At 51.2% G+C, this 13,347-nt stretch overlaps 1 protein-coding gene across 8 annotated transcripts in view; it reads left to right on the top strand.

The window, feature by feature from the left end:
- The window catches only part of LOC101945584 (CYFIP-related Rac1 interactor A-like), a 41,549-nt gene that overhangs the window by 13,352 nt on the left and 14,850 nt on the right, over positions 1–13,347 (top strand). For 3 of the 8 annotated variants that reach the window (XM_065576993.1, XM_065576996.1, XM_005302107.4), the window contains exons 2-3: positions 11,225–11,309; positions 13,022–13,262. The gene's annotated coding sequence lies outside the window, so the exon portion shown is untranslated. Of the gene's footprint in view, positions 1–10,394; positions 10,617–11,224; positions 11,310–13,021; positions 13,263–13,347 lie in introns of those variants that run through there. The other 5 variants (XM_005302109.5, XM_005302112.5, XM_065576994.1 and 2 more) reach the window with 3 other exon arrangements.

Raw genomic sequence — 13,347 nt, 5'->3', positions numbered from 1 at the left:
CAGGTATTCCTCCTTGCAAGAAAAGACAGGGACAGAGAGCACCAGCCTTCTCAAACCTGGGTGCCATAACGTGGATCTACGTGCCCCCCTTTGCATAGAACTCATCCACAGAGCTCCAGCCCTGGCCACATTGAAATCCCTCTTAAAGACCCACTTCGGCTGTGCTGCTTATGGTGAATCAAACTGACCTGTATATAAATTGCCTGTTGTTGTTCCCCTTCCTCTAATCATGGTCTAACTTGTCTGTCCTCGAAGCCGGGACTGTCCTTCTTTAGTGTTTGAAAAGCACCTACTATCCTGCGGGCACCCCCATAAATAAACGAGAGGCACCTAAATCCATATTCAAGTACGTAAATCAATGGCCTGATTTTCAGCAGCGCGGGACGTTAGCAGCTCCCACTGGTGCTCAACACCTCTGAAAATCAAATTATCTAAGTGTCTAAAGACAGGTGGAGGTGTTTAACTTAAGGGACCCAGCTGTGAAAATGCTGGCTTGGATTTTTACTCCCCATCCACTCTGCTTCTCCATCGAATTCATTCATTTCTCCTGTTGTGTGTCTATGTCCAGGCTATTGGGCTGTCTTCACACGTGGAAGAGGTCCCTTTCCACTTGGGTGAGGGCAGTTTGTTCGGGTAACTGACCGTGGTTATGGTATGGGCGATACCCGAGGTGATAGTCGAGGTGTTGGCAGTCGTGGTGGCGGGAACTGGGTGGCGCTATTGTCTCTGACGGGGCAGTGTTAGCAAAGAGGATGAGAATGGTTGAGGTGCCCAGGAGGAAGGTGATGCTGGTTTGAGAGCAGTGGCAATCCGGCTGTTGGGGCAGCTGATGCCCTTGTCCCATTCGCACACACACGAGGAAACAGAAACAGAGTTAATTCGATTTAACCTCATCCAAGGTAACACTCACAGCTGTTTGTTTCACAGAATCGCTCTTCCAGATGGTGGAGGGCAGCTGCTCCAGACTGCCCACGGCCCAGTGCCCGCAGTTGGGAACGCCGCCCCCATTCAGCCCAAAGCCCCGGCGGGTACAGTGCAGATGTCCATGTCCCGTTAGAGGGCTCCGAAGCCACCGCAGCAGCTGTCGCCGGGGCTCCTTCGCACAAAAAGGGCACTTTCAGAACTGCCCTTAATTAACAAGCATCTATGCAGAGCCGCCACCGTGCCGGCGATTCGTTAGTTATTTAATTAGCTTACGGAGAGAGCCCCATCACCACGGCAGCGAGGTGCTCGTTAAGGCATTCCAAAGGGCGTCTTGCAGCCAAGCCGCCCACCCCGGGGAGCTGGTGTCGGCAGAGCTAATACCGGGGTCGAGGAGACACTTTCGAGGCTGGAAGTGGTTGCAGCGATGCCGGCGTGGCTGATGATTTGGCAGGCACGAATACCCGTGTGAAGGCTGATGGCGCTGGTAGGAACGGTGCCCACAGTGCTGCAGTAGAGCGGGTGGCAATGGAGTCTGCAGGGCTCCCGGAATCCTGTGAAGGGCAGAGCAGGAAAGAAGCCGTGGGGGAGGGTGATAACCTGGGAACAAGCTTCTCCATTCACATGCCGCGCCACTCCGCTGCTCCCACCACTGGCTAATGCCACTCAGAAGGCAAAGGACTAAGGGAAGTCAGCCTGCCTAAGATAACTTAGCCTGGAGAGGGGCCAGACAAATGGCTGGGATGGCGTTTGCCGGGGCTCTCTTGTGCTTTAGAGTGGGAAGGGGCCAGGATGCGCCATAGTTCTGCCACCCTTCGGCCTGGCAGAGGGCAAAGCTCTGTCCTAGAGGGGATTATTCACCACTTGGCATTCGAGACAAGCCCTGAGATGTAGCATGGGGGACACCCTTGTATTTCAGAATGGTGCCCATGAGGCTCTGGCATTGGGAAACATCTGTGTCACCTTGGATCTATTACAGAATAACGTACCCTCTGGGGCCAGCGCCTCACCTAGTGTAAACTGGCTTATCAACCGTGGCGCTACACCGATTTACCCCAGCTGAGGATCTGGCCCTGGGGTGTTACTCTGCCCCCATTACAACAGCATCTGGGAACATGCAGAGATGAGGGATGGCTGCATCGGGGTTGGTATCTTACCGCAGGGAAAGACAAGAACCATCTCTACAGGGCTTTGTTCTGCCCTCAGCTACACCAATCTGAAGGAACACACTGAAGTCAATGGGCTCACATGAGTCACACCAGTGCCTCTGAGAGCAGAATTTGACTCAGGGGACCAGGCGTAACTTTGGGCCACATCCTGTGGTCTTTTGTTGAGCAAACCAGGTGTCGGCTTGCAGGGGAGTTCCTCCTCTCCCCGCCCCGGGGATGATTTTTTTCTTACCTACTGCTCAGTGCAATTTGTTCCATTGGGACTGTGGGCCCCAGTGACAAGTCTGGCCTGCAGGGATGATGTACCAAGATCAGGGATGGGAGCAAGGGGTGGGGGTGGCTTTCACCCCCACAAAACCCAGTGGTGGAATTTTAACCAAGGCCCCCACCAGCACATCACTGATCCATCCCCGTCTACATCAAGCAACTAGCAGGTTGGTGATTATGCAGAGGGCTCGCCCCTGACACGGGACCCAGTGCTGCTCCCATTAAAGTCAACGGAGCAGCTGGGGGAGACCCCCTAGGAGAAGCCATGGTTTTCTGTCTCCACCCGTTGTCTCTTGCCTTGTACGTAGGCTGTAAGTTCTTTGGGGCAGGGAATGTCTTTGTGTTCTGTGTCTGTCAGCGCCTAGCACAAGGGGAGGCTTGGCCCATGACTAAGGCTCTTGATTGCTACTGCAATATAAATGAATAGTAATGATAATCATCTGGGGACTTTACCCTGGTTGTTGCTTAGGCTGTATTCTGAAGCCAATTCTGATGTCAGATTCCTCGTTGGTTTCCTCATTACCAAATGCCATTTTCCAGGGTCCTACGTGGCAGCCCTGCTAACTGGAAACACGCATCTTTGAAATAGCAAAGAATAACCATCCCATTTACGAGCCGCGGCTCGAGCTTCCGCTGTAAATCTCTGGATGACGAGAGATTCTCCCCTTTGGGTCTGACGACTTGTGGGACCTGCTGGGGATGAAAAACTCACCTATGCAAACAGAGGCATAAATCACGGAAAACCAATGACTTGGAGACGTGTCTGGGAATTTAGTTCCGTGTCATTGGAAATAAACAGTCTCACCCAGTCCAGTTACAGTCAGTTTTCTAATAAACGATAGACAGAGGGGAAGGACAGTTCAGGCACTAGCTTAGGACCTGGGCTTGGGTCTCTGCTCTGCCACAAACACCTGGTGTGCCCTTGGCTAGTCACTTACCCCCTTGGAGCCTTAGATCCCCATCTGGCCCATGGGCTCCTGGTACTTCCCTACCTCACAGGGGTGCTGGGAAGAGCTCAGATAATATGGTATCAGGGACCATATAAGAAGCTAAGGCTACAACTCCACTGCACCCCACTACACCCCGCAGGGAAAAGCAGGTGGCTTTCACGCTGTGGTGCGTAGCTACACGCAGTCAGTGAAAGGCTCTGGCGTGGGAAAGCTCAGCAGCGGGGAGCTACCGGATCCTTTCCCTGCTGCCAGAGTCCTTCCCTGTGGCGGGGAAAGGCTCTGGCAGTGGGACACGACACCGTTTAAAATGGCAGCGTAGACCGGGCAGGCAGTGCTTGGGTGTGCAGAGGGCTGTGGAGGGTACACACCCAGAGGGCTCAGGTGTGTCCTAACGCCTCACCTGTGCAATGCCTCACCATCTACATTGCTAGCTATACCTGTGCTCGGGGGCGTGTAGGTAGGGTGACCAGACAGCAAATGTGAAAAATCGGGACGGGGGTGGGGGGTAATAGGAGCCTATTTAAGAAAAAGACCCCAAAATCGGGACTGTCCCTATAAAATCGGGACATTGGGTCACCCTACGTGTAGTGCAAGTACCCAACACGCCACAGAAAGGCCCGTGCAGTGGAGCCGAACCTTAAGATAGATACTGGGCCAAATTCGCCCCTGGCATCGCTGTATCAATATCAGTGGAGTTACACCAGTGACAAATTGGGCCCAATGTAGTGATGAATGATTTTTTTTTTGTATTGTTATTTTGTAAAGAAATGAAAAAACCCATAAAAATAAAACTCACCCTCCATTGGTTGAATTTTGGGTGGAGGGAGGGCATTTTGCACCTGGGTCAGCGGCAAATTAGAGCATGCCAGAGAGGGCGTTTTGTTAAAGACTAGTAGCCTATGGCAGCCCACTGGGGAATTCCGGCTGTCCTGGGATCTAGAACACAGGAAACAAGCAGTCAGGGTATCCGGGGAGCTGGTGGTGGAAATACCTGTAGTTTGGTTCAAGGCTGATGTACCAGAGCCAGGGGAATGTCACGGAGTCACCAGGTGATGCTCTGGAACTACTCCATACAAAGCCAGTCAGCACTCTGGGGAAGCGTCCTCTCTCGGAGCAGACTGTCACCAGGGCAAGAAGCTTACACAGCTTCCACCTTCCTGGGTCTGACCTCGGCGCATTCAGCATCCCCTTCCAGAGCATGTGCTTCCCCCAGCGAGTCCGCCCAGGCGGGGCTCCTGGGAAAGCCAGAGGGCCCTGCACCCCAACTCTGCAGTCAGACGTGACTCTCAGCCAGCCGGTAACACAGAAGGCTTATTAGTCGACAGGAACACGGCATAGAACAGAACTTGTTAGCACAGAAATCAGTGACTTTCAGCCAAGTCCATCTTGGGGGGAGGGGAGCCCAGAGCCAGGGCTCTGGCCCTCCCCCTGCACCCCAAGCCAGCCGAGACTGACTCACTTCATACTGCCTGGCTCCTGTCCTGCCCGTTGTTCCTCCTCCAACCTTTGTCTCGCTTCCCGGGCCAAGAGTCACTTGGTCACATCCCACTCCTGGGTCTCAGGTTATGTTGGGGCAGCCATAGCATGCCTGCAAAAGTCACATCCCCTTATTCCCACCACCTAGACATTGGTGCAATACACAGGGAAACTGAGGCACACACAGCATTCATGCAAAACAGTAAGACTCACATAGGCTTACATACCACGTAACAAGGGAAAATCCCCACTTCGACACAGGGAGCTTCTTGTGAGGCAAGGAAAATCACAAACAAAACCCAGTAGAACAATAGGCAAAATTCATCCCTGTTGTCCCTCCATTGGCTTCATCTCACCAAGCTTTCCAACGCACTAGCCAGGCCGAAAGGCGAGGGTCCTGCCTGGAAGGATGTTTGAGTAGACATATACCCAATGCTTGCGGGAAAGCAGGTGGTCCCGAGCGCTAATCCTAGCCCCCAACTTATTCACTGGACGGACCTGGGCAAGTCACTTTGCCTTCCAAGCTCAGTGTCGCCGCCTGTAAAATGGGGATCAGCCACCTGTCTCACACAGAGGTGTTGTGAGGATTAGCTAGAACGTTTCCGGGAGGTGCTCTGAATGCCAGGTAAAGGCTCAGTATTATTACACAAACACAGGGCTCCTTCCTTTCCCGGGAGGCTTCTGCTCAGATGTCAGCTGGAAGAGCTGAAGGAGATGATAGTAAAAAGAACGGATTCCTTCCATGAAAGGCTGGCTGGCTTCCAAAAGCCACCGACTGCTGGTGAAAAAATAAAAATAGAGGCAAATAAGGTGAACCTTCAAGGCGCAAAGCACAGAGGCACAGGCTGCAAGGCTGGCTCACCCACAGCAGGGAGGGCCCGGCTGCCCATATGGATAACATCAGACAAATTAGAAACTGAGAAGAGGCAGTATTGCAGGACGCAGGGCCCAGCTCCTCAAAGGCACTTAATGAAATCAATGAGAGCTAGGCATCTCCGTACCTTTGAGGATCTGGGCCTAGCACCCAAACTCTGTGCTCAGGGCAGGGCCGGCTCCAGGCACCAGGCAACCAAGCACATGCTTGGGGCGGCACCTGGTAAGGGGCGGCCAATCTTGGGGGAGGGGGGCAGCGCGGCGCGGCATTCCGCGGGGGGGGGGGCGGGGCTGGGGCGCTCAGGCGGTGCGGCACTAGGCGGGGGGGCGGCGCGGGCCGCGGTGCTCGGGAGGGGGGTTCCGGCGGCGTGCCATTCCGTGGGGTGGGGGCGCTCCGGCGGCGCGGCGCTCGGCGGGGGGGGGGCGGCATGGGGGGGGCGCGGTGGGCGGGGGGGGGTTCCGGCGGCGCGGTGCTCGGCGGCGAGGGGGCGGCACTTTTTTTTGCTGCTTGGGGCAGCAAAAAAGTTAGAGCCAGCCTAGGCTCAGGGGTTCTGGACTGAGCTGTGGTTGCCTTTATTTTGGTATTTAATGTGCCGTTATAACGACAGGTAGTCACAGAAAAGCTGATTGTGTACAAATGGTGCCTTCTTTCTCAGCTGTGTGTCATCACAGGCAGATCTGGTGACCCTAGTGACAAAACTAGGCCTTTAGTGCTTTTTATTCCTGTTCGGCCTGGAGAGCTGGTGCAGCTAGAGGAGAGCGAGCGAGATGCGATTCTGGCTCATGCAGCATCAAGAGAATTATTAAGCTAGTCCCAGTGGCAGAATGATTATTACTGATGATGATACACAAGCCTGAGAGAATCCAGCTTGGCTTTCAGATCCCAGGGGGAGTTGGCAGGGCTGGCAGCTAAAATAAGAAATGTCTTTTGAACCTGCAAGCTGAAGAAAGCTGCTAAAGAATTGCTGAGACCAACCCAGACTCCACAGTGCTGCTCCCACAGAGCCATTTCTCAGAGTAGGACTGAACTCTCAGAGTACCTCGGGGAGGCAGTGACCTTTGTAAAAGAGGAGTGAAGGTCAGGAAGCAATGGGATCAAATGCAGTGGAAGATGTGGACAGCGACTGGTCTGAATCTGTGTGTACTGGTCACCTAACGTTACTGGTCGTTTATCTGATGCCTGCATTTTGAGATTTGCACCGGCAAGGTGTGGTCCTGAGAGATGCTAACAATGCAAAAGTCCCATTGATGTCCACAGGAGTTACAACATTCCACATCAGAGTGTTGTATTAGAACTAGAGCGGGTTGACAATTTTTATTGAAACATTTTGTGGGACAAAATATAGCTTTTCAACTCAACCATTTTTCCAGAAAATTTCATTTTGGTCAGTTTTCCACTTTTTCAAAGAAAAACCAGAAACTGAAAGCTTTTTTTTAATATATATATATATATACAAAATGTTCAGTTTTCAGTAAAAACATCACTGGTTTTCAGTAAAAAAGTTTGGTTTCAGAAATTGAACATTTCTCCCAAAAACTGATTTTAAAAAACAAAATAAAAAGAAAACAGTTTTCAAGAGCAAACATTTTTCCGTTCACAATTTGGGGGTTTTGTAAAAAAAAAAAAATTACGTAGAATTAAATAAAAAAAATAAAAAAAATGATTCCCACAAAAAATAAATGGCATTGTTTTTACCAGCTCTAAGTAAAAGAGTTGCACTGAATAACATTGCGCATTTGTATGGCAGTAGCTGTTGTGCTAGGTGATGTACAAACACAGAACTGTTTTTTAAAATGGATTTTATAAGAAATAAAACAATCTGTAAGAAAGCTAGGTCTAGTTATCACATTCTGATGGCTGATAGCCCCATCCCTTTCCCTTAGGAAAGGAGCTGCCGCTACTCCCATACATGCTGTATTTTCTCTCCTAATATTAACTATGACATGTTAAAACTTAGCAAAAGCGCAACTAGCGGAGAACAGAGAGAGGGGAAAAAAGAAAGTAAAAGTGGGAGGAAAGGTGGGTGTGGCTTCCAGCTGCCGTTAATGCCATGAAAGCCACACGCTTCACAATGGAGTCAGTGAATGTATGTGTCTTGGACTTTTCCAAAATGAAAAGAGTAGAAATTATTAATGTGAGTTGCATTGTAGTAGCAACTAGAGGCTGCCTATGAGCTTGAGGTCACGTCATGGTAGGTGCTGCACAAACACATAATATGAGATAGGCCCTGCCCCCAAAAACTGACAATCCAGGGAGACAAAGGGTGGGAGAAAGGAAATACTACAATCTTCATTTTACAGCTGGAGAACTAAGACACAGAAGTAAAGGGAGGCTGTGGCAGCGCTAGGAACTGAGGCCAGCACCTTCACCACACGTCCAACAATCCTGTCTGCCTTTCGCTTCTTGATTATGGGAGAGGACTTTTTCCCTTCATGCCCAGAAGGGGGAGTATGGTTCCATTTTGAAAGGATGCTGCTGAAGTTGATGGTCATGGCTTTCGGGCTCATTATTCACATGGTGACACACGATTCCTTAAACTGAAGGACTCAAACAGAGCACGTTTGCTCAGTGTCACACTCCCCGATGGTTTGCGGCTAGTGGCAGACCGGATCTCTGGAGAGAACTGATGGGTTTCTGACAGCTGTTTCGCTATGCCTTAGCATCTCACTGATATCGTGCAGAGAGTAGTTCCACCTCAAATTAGACAGAGTGTTGCTGAAAATCAGTGGTGTATAAGCATCACTACCCAGCTGTTTTCTCTGGATGGTGGGATGGCAGGAATCTCTAGTTTAGCTCTTCTTTCTCCAACTGTTTGTACTTTTTCCTGTGGGCCACCTAAAATTTCTAAAGAATCTCCAAGACTTCGCTCCCCTCCGAGCTGTGCAAGAATGAAGAATCGGTAGCCCTATGGCAAAGTGGCTTCCCAGGACTGGGAAGTTTCCTTTAGGAAAAGAGCAGGACGCATTCTTGTTTTTAAGGGGCAAACATAGTGAAATCCATACCCATACCTGTGGAACTCCTTGCCAGAAGATGTTGTGACGACCAAGACTATAACAGGGTTCAAAAAAGAACTAGATAAGTTCATGGAGGATAGGTCCATCAATGGCTATTAGCCAGAATGGGCAGGGGTGAAAAACCATGCTCTGAAGTATCCTAGCCTGTTTGCCAGAAGCTGGGAATGGGCGACAGGGGATGGCTCACTTGATGATTCCCTGTTCTGTTCATTCCCTCTGAAGCACCTGGCATTGGCCACTGTCAAAGACAGGATACTGGGCTGGATGGACCATTGGTCTGACCCAGTGTGGCCATTCTTATGTTCATATTGTGTGGAATCTTCCCTGACAACTTGAAACTGTGCTGAAAATAAACACAAGAGAAAACAGAAGTAAAAGGGTATTTTAAATCCTTTACTCAGTGAGCCGAGTTCTGCAATATGTTCATAGTTAGGTTTCAAACCTAAAATTCTGTTCAGTTTGCTACGGTTCATATGATCCTGGGCTGAGTTATGGTTTCAGGAGGGAATCATGTGAGAAGAATCAGAGTAGAAAAATGTCCTGCCGACTATCCCAACACTAGCCAGGTGTGGCTAAAGGTTTCGGCCAAATGATCAATTGTAAATTGGTAAGAGATTAATTGAGCCAGTTCACACCCCTTCAAGCTAATGACTCACTGTGTCTGCTGGCTCAGGAAGACAGCCCTGCGTTGGGTCATATTCAGAAGAGGAGGTTGTTTTTTTAAGCAACCATCATGCCACCAGCCCTTGGTTGGTGCAGTGCTGGTATGGTCATATCGCCATGAACCAGCTCTGTTCAAAACTCAGCCTGACATATGTTTTCTGTTCGAAGGGATGGCTCTGCTTGCATTTCACATTGAGTTTTTGGGCAGATTCATCCCTAAACCACACGACTGTACTCTGAGCCCATGTGAACCAAACCCAAAGAAAGTTTTGCACCTCTCCTAACTTCGGGCTGCTTCGTCGGTGCATGGTAGTATTCGCAGTGGTATTTATGGGATGCCTGGTATTTATTCGGTAGACTAGAATGGTAACATATCTAGGAGTGTCAAAGGGCATGCATAGTCCATTACTGACAACTGGTCCATTACTGACCACTTCTGTTTGTCTATGTAGCCATTCTTAATGATAATTTATTAATTGCCTAGATACCGTGCTGAACTGCTGTTGGCCTGTTAACAATACTTTAGAGAGATTAGACAGATTCTTTGGAAGCAACTTAACTTTAAATGCGAAGAGGAAAGACCCCTCCTGATCACTGCTCCATTCTAGCCTTTAGATAAGGGCCCGACTCAGAGGCATTGTATATTTAGTGACGGATGCAACAACACTGCAAACCTTCAACCTGCAACTTTACAAGATGTTGAAGGGGGCCTCTCTGCCGTTCTCACTGACATACAGTTTTTAGCATCTGCAGAAGGCAGTTCATCCCCAGCACAGAAGCCATAACTCATCTCTGCGAGTGGCAGCGATAGTAATCTATTACTATAGTTTGACTGCTCCCTGGGCTAGCGGTAACTGATGCCTTTTCATGCGCATCTTGCAATCGAAATGGCTGATGATAGGAAACTGCGTCGTGAAATGAGTTCAAATCCCATGCAGCCCTGGGTGAGCGAGGGAAAGTTTGGATTGTAGACACGTCACGGCATGATTAGAAACTCCCTGTTGTCATCTTAAAGTGCCAATCGCTTGGGCATTTATCCCTTGTTGCTCTCGACATGCAGAGGAGCAACAGGCCCTTTATGCGCTCGCTATGGGGCTGGGGGAGGATGTCTTAAGGAGAGATTTTAGCTGTTGCCATAGTGATGTGGAGAGCTCAGCACCAAGATGGAAACCAGGCAGAGATGCAGATTTTGTACTGCCACTTGATCTCACACTCAGAATTCCCTCCCCGTCACAAAGATTGGCCATGCTGCCTTGAAGACTAGGAAGGCACAGGGTCCAAGGTAGGAGTTAATGGAGGGTGTGATGGGGTTGGTCCCAATGTGATGAGGATGAATCTGGTATCTAAGCCTGTGCAAGAGACAGAGTCATGGCTGATGAGCTGCGGTCAGCTACAGATCCTGGGTTTAATTCCTGAGCAAACACTTGTCCCGACCCAGAGGAGTTAACCTCTTAGCCACGGGGTCACCTCTTTGATTCACGTTCTCAGACAGGAACATCGTGTTTGGAGACACATCCAAGAAGGTGATCTGAACTGGAGGAGCCAGAGTACAAATGAATGAAGTGTCCAGTGAGGCCACTGCCTGCGCAAACCCCCATGATGTGGCCTGCAGAGAAGCAGAATTTTAACTGCTGTTACCCTAATAGCTTCCTCCATGTGACCGACTCCAGACAGTTCTCCTGAGACCTTTGTGTCGGCCTTCACTGAGCTCCTTGGTAGCTCTCCCTGGATGAATGGGCAAGGCCTGGGCTCAGGCAGTCACTCCCTGGGTTCCAACAAGGACACCCGGCCCCCACTATCAGCAGGTTTATAGGGAACTGCTTAGCTCATGAAGATGGTCAAAATTTGGAAGCCTCCAGTGATGTTCTGTCCCTCTCCTTCTCACTGCAGATTTCTGCCAGCTGATGAAGTGATTTATGAGCATTACACAGCCCCGGTTCCTGCCATAGAGGTCACTGAAGCAACAGAAATCAAGGTAAAGACAATCATCTCTTGCTGTTCAGAGCAAACCCAACTGGGAGGCCAGCAATGGAGGAGGCTATGACCTTAGAGAGAAGGTTGTGATGGTTACTAGTGGGAGCTCACAGATAGTCTAAGCCCAGCCTCTCTCAGCAGGATGTAAGAGCACCCAGGGCCGGCACAACCCATTAAGCGACCTAGGCGGTTGCCTAGGACACTACAATTTGGGGGGCGGTGACCGCGGCCATATTTTGGCGGCGGGACCTTCCGCCGCCTCTGTGGGGGGTGGTATTTCGGGGCAGGACCTTCCGCCGCCTAGGGCGGCAGAAAAGCTGCCGGCGCTCCTGAGAGCACCAGTTTAAGTCTAATTCCCCCTAGCAGGCATTGGATGGGCCTGGGAATAGCACAAAACCACTCCAGTTTCAACAGGAGGCACTGTACTGAATGGGTGAGAAGGGGAAGCAGACAGCTAGCCTAGCACGGCTTCCAGCCCTGACTCCTGCCAGCATCAGCCAGATAGTTAATGGCAGAGGAGCTCCGCTAGCCCGGGTCCTGGTGCCTCCCCGATGGAGTCATTTTTACAGGCACAGAATATAGCAACCCAGGCTGTCCTAGGCCTCTGCTCAATGTCTGTTACCAAGGAAGCCCTAGATACTAGGGCCTTGGTATCCCGGCGTCGGGCTCCTTGATCCTTGGAGTTGATACTGCCCCTGCCCTAACCATCCTCTGGGGGACAATCAGTCATAGCAATAGACTGGAGGAGAAGATTGAGAGACCCCTGGCTGTGAGGGGGCGAGTGTATGTTAAAATTGCAATTGAGAGAGGATGAGGGGCCCCTGACAGGGGTGCAGCAACTGGACAGAACATTAGGAGAGCAGCAGATGGAGGTTTGGGTCACAGGGTTCCACTCCAGCACAAGGATTCTTACGCTGAGTTTCTGGTCTGCAAAGCAAACCAGTGCTGGACTGACAACAGGGACCCCAGTACCGAGCTCTGGTGCCCCTTGATGGCAGGTCAGACTGGGTGGAAGCATCATGGTCGTTCATGAAGGTGGTGGAGTCTCACAGTGGGACAGACTAGGAGCAAGACTGCCCAGTGGGTAGGGGCACCGGACAGGGAGTCAGGAAATGCGGCTTCCATTCCTGCTCTGCCACTGACCCACTGTGTAATGTTAGGCAAGTCACTTCACCGCTCAGGTTCCCCCGCTGCTTAAGGGGGATAATGAGACTTCATGATGATTGTGAACTGCCCGGAGCTGGACAGCTGAAGAGTGCCAGGCCTTAGCACAGAGCTCTCCCATAGCAGTCTGTAAACCCAAGGGGCGCATGCAACTGTGCTCAGGGAGCCCTGTTCCCATCCGTTTGTGGAACTGTCCCATGCAGCTTCACAGGGACTGGTTTGCCTGCAGTTCCGTTTAAGGAAGTGTAAAGGTCGTGGTGTTATGGGGACAGGTGTTTTCTCATCCCAGTGCCTGCAGTGGCAGACAGATGCTAGGTGGGCCCTAGAAGAGTTCCTGAGCCCCGCCAGTCAGGGGAACAGGTTGTCAGAGCAGCTGAAGGGGTGCCAGGAAAGAGCAGCAGCACATGTCAGGGAAGCCATGGGGCCTCTGCCGTTCTGCTGGGCTAGGAGGAAGTCCTGAGAGGCAGCACAGCTCGGGTGGAGGGGAAGATGCGAGAGGCTCACACAGGAAATTCGAGGCACGGAACGAGCTCTCCGCTTCCCCTCCAGCCTCAAAAATAGAAAAAACAGAAGTGGTGGGGAGAGCAGTCGCGCTTCCGCGTCCTCACGCAGATACCCAGAGGGAGAGGGACGCAGGCGGAGCAGACGGCTGTGCTGCGGACTGGAGCATGCCCAGGTTTCACCGCCGCTCACCTGCTCTTGCACCCCGAAGTCCGTAGCCAGGTGGGGAGGCAGAGGGAGACTCCCCTGTATTTGCAGAGCCGATACCAGCTGTATCTGGCGCAAGCAGGTAAGTCGGCCCAGGCTGGACAGTGGTAAGAGGAGATGACTGCGAGGGAGCCTTTGGCCAGGGGCGTGTGCAGGCCGAGAGGTGC

This window comes from Chrysemys picta, chromosome 23 (assembly GCF_011386835.1).
Source record: "Chrysemys picta bellii isolate R12L10 chromosome 23, ASM1138683v2, whole genome shotgun sequence".
NCBI classification, from domain to species: domain Eukaryota; kingdom Metazoa; phylum Chordata; order Testudines; family Emydidae; genus Chrysemys; species Chrysemys picta.
Note: the sequence above shows the minus strand (reverse complement) of the source record. Positions and strands in the feature narration are given on the sequence as shown.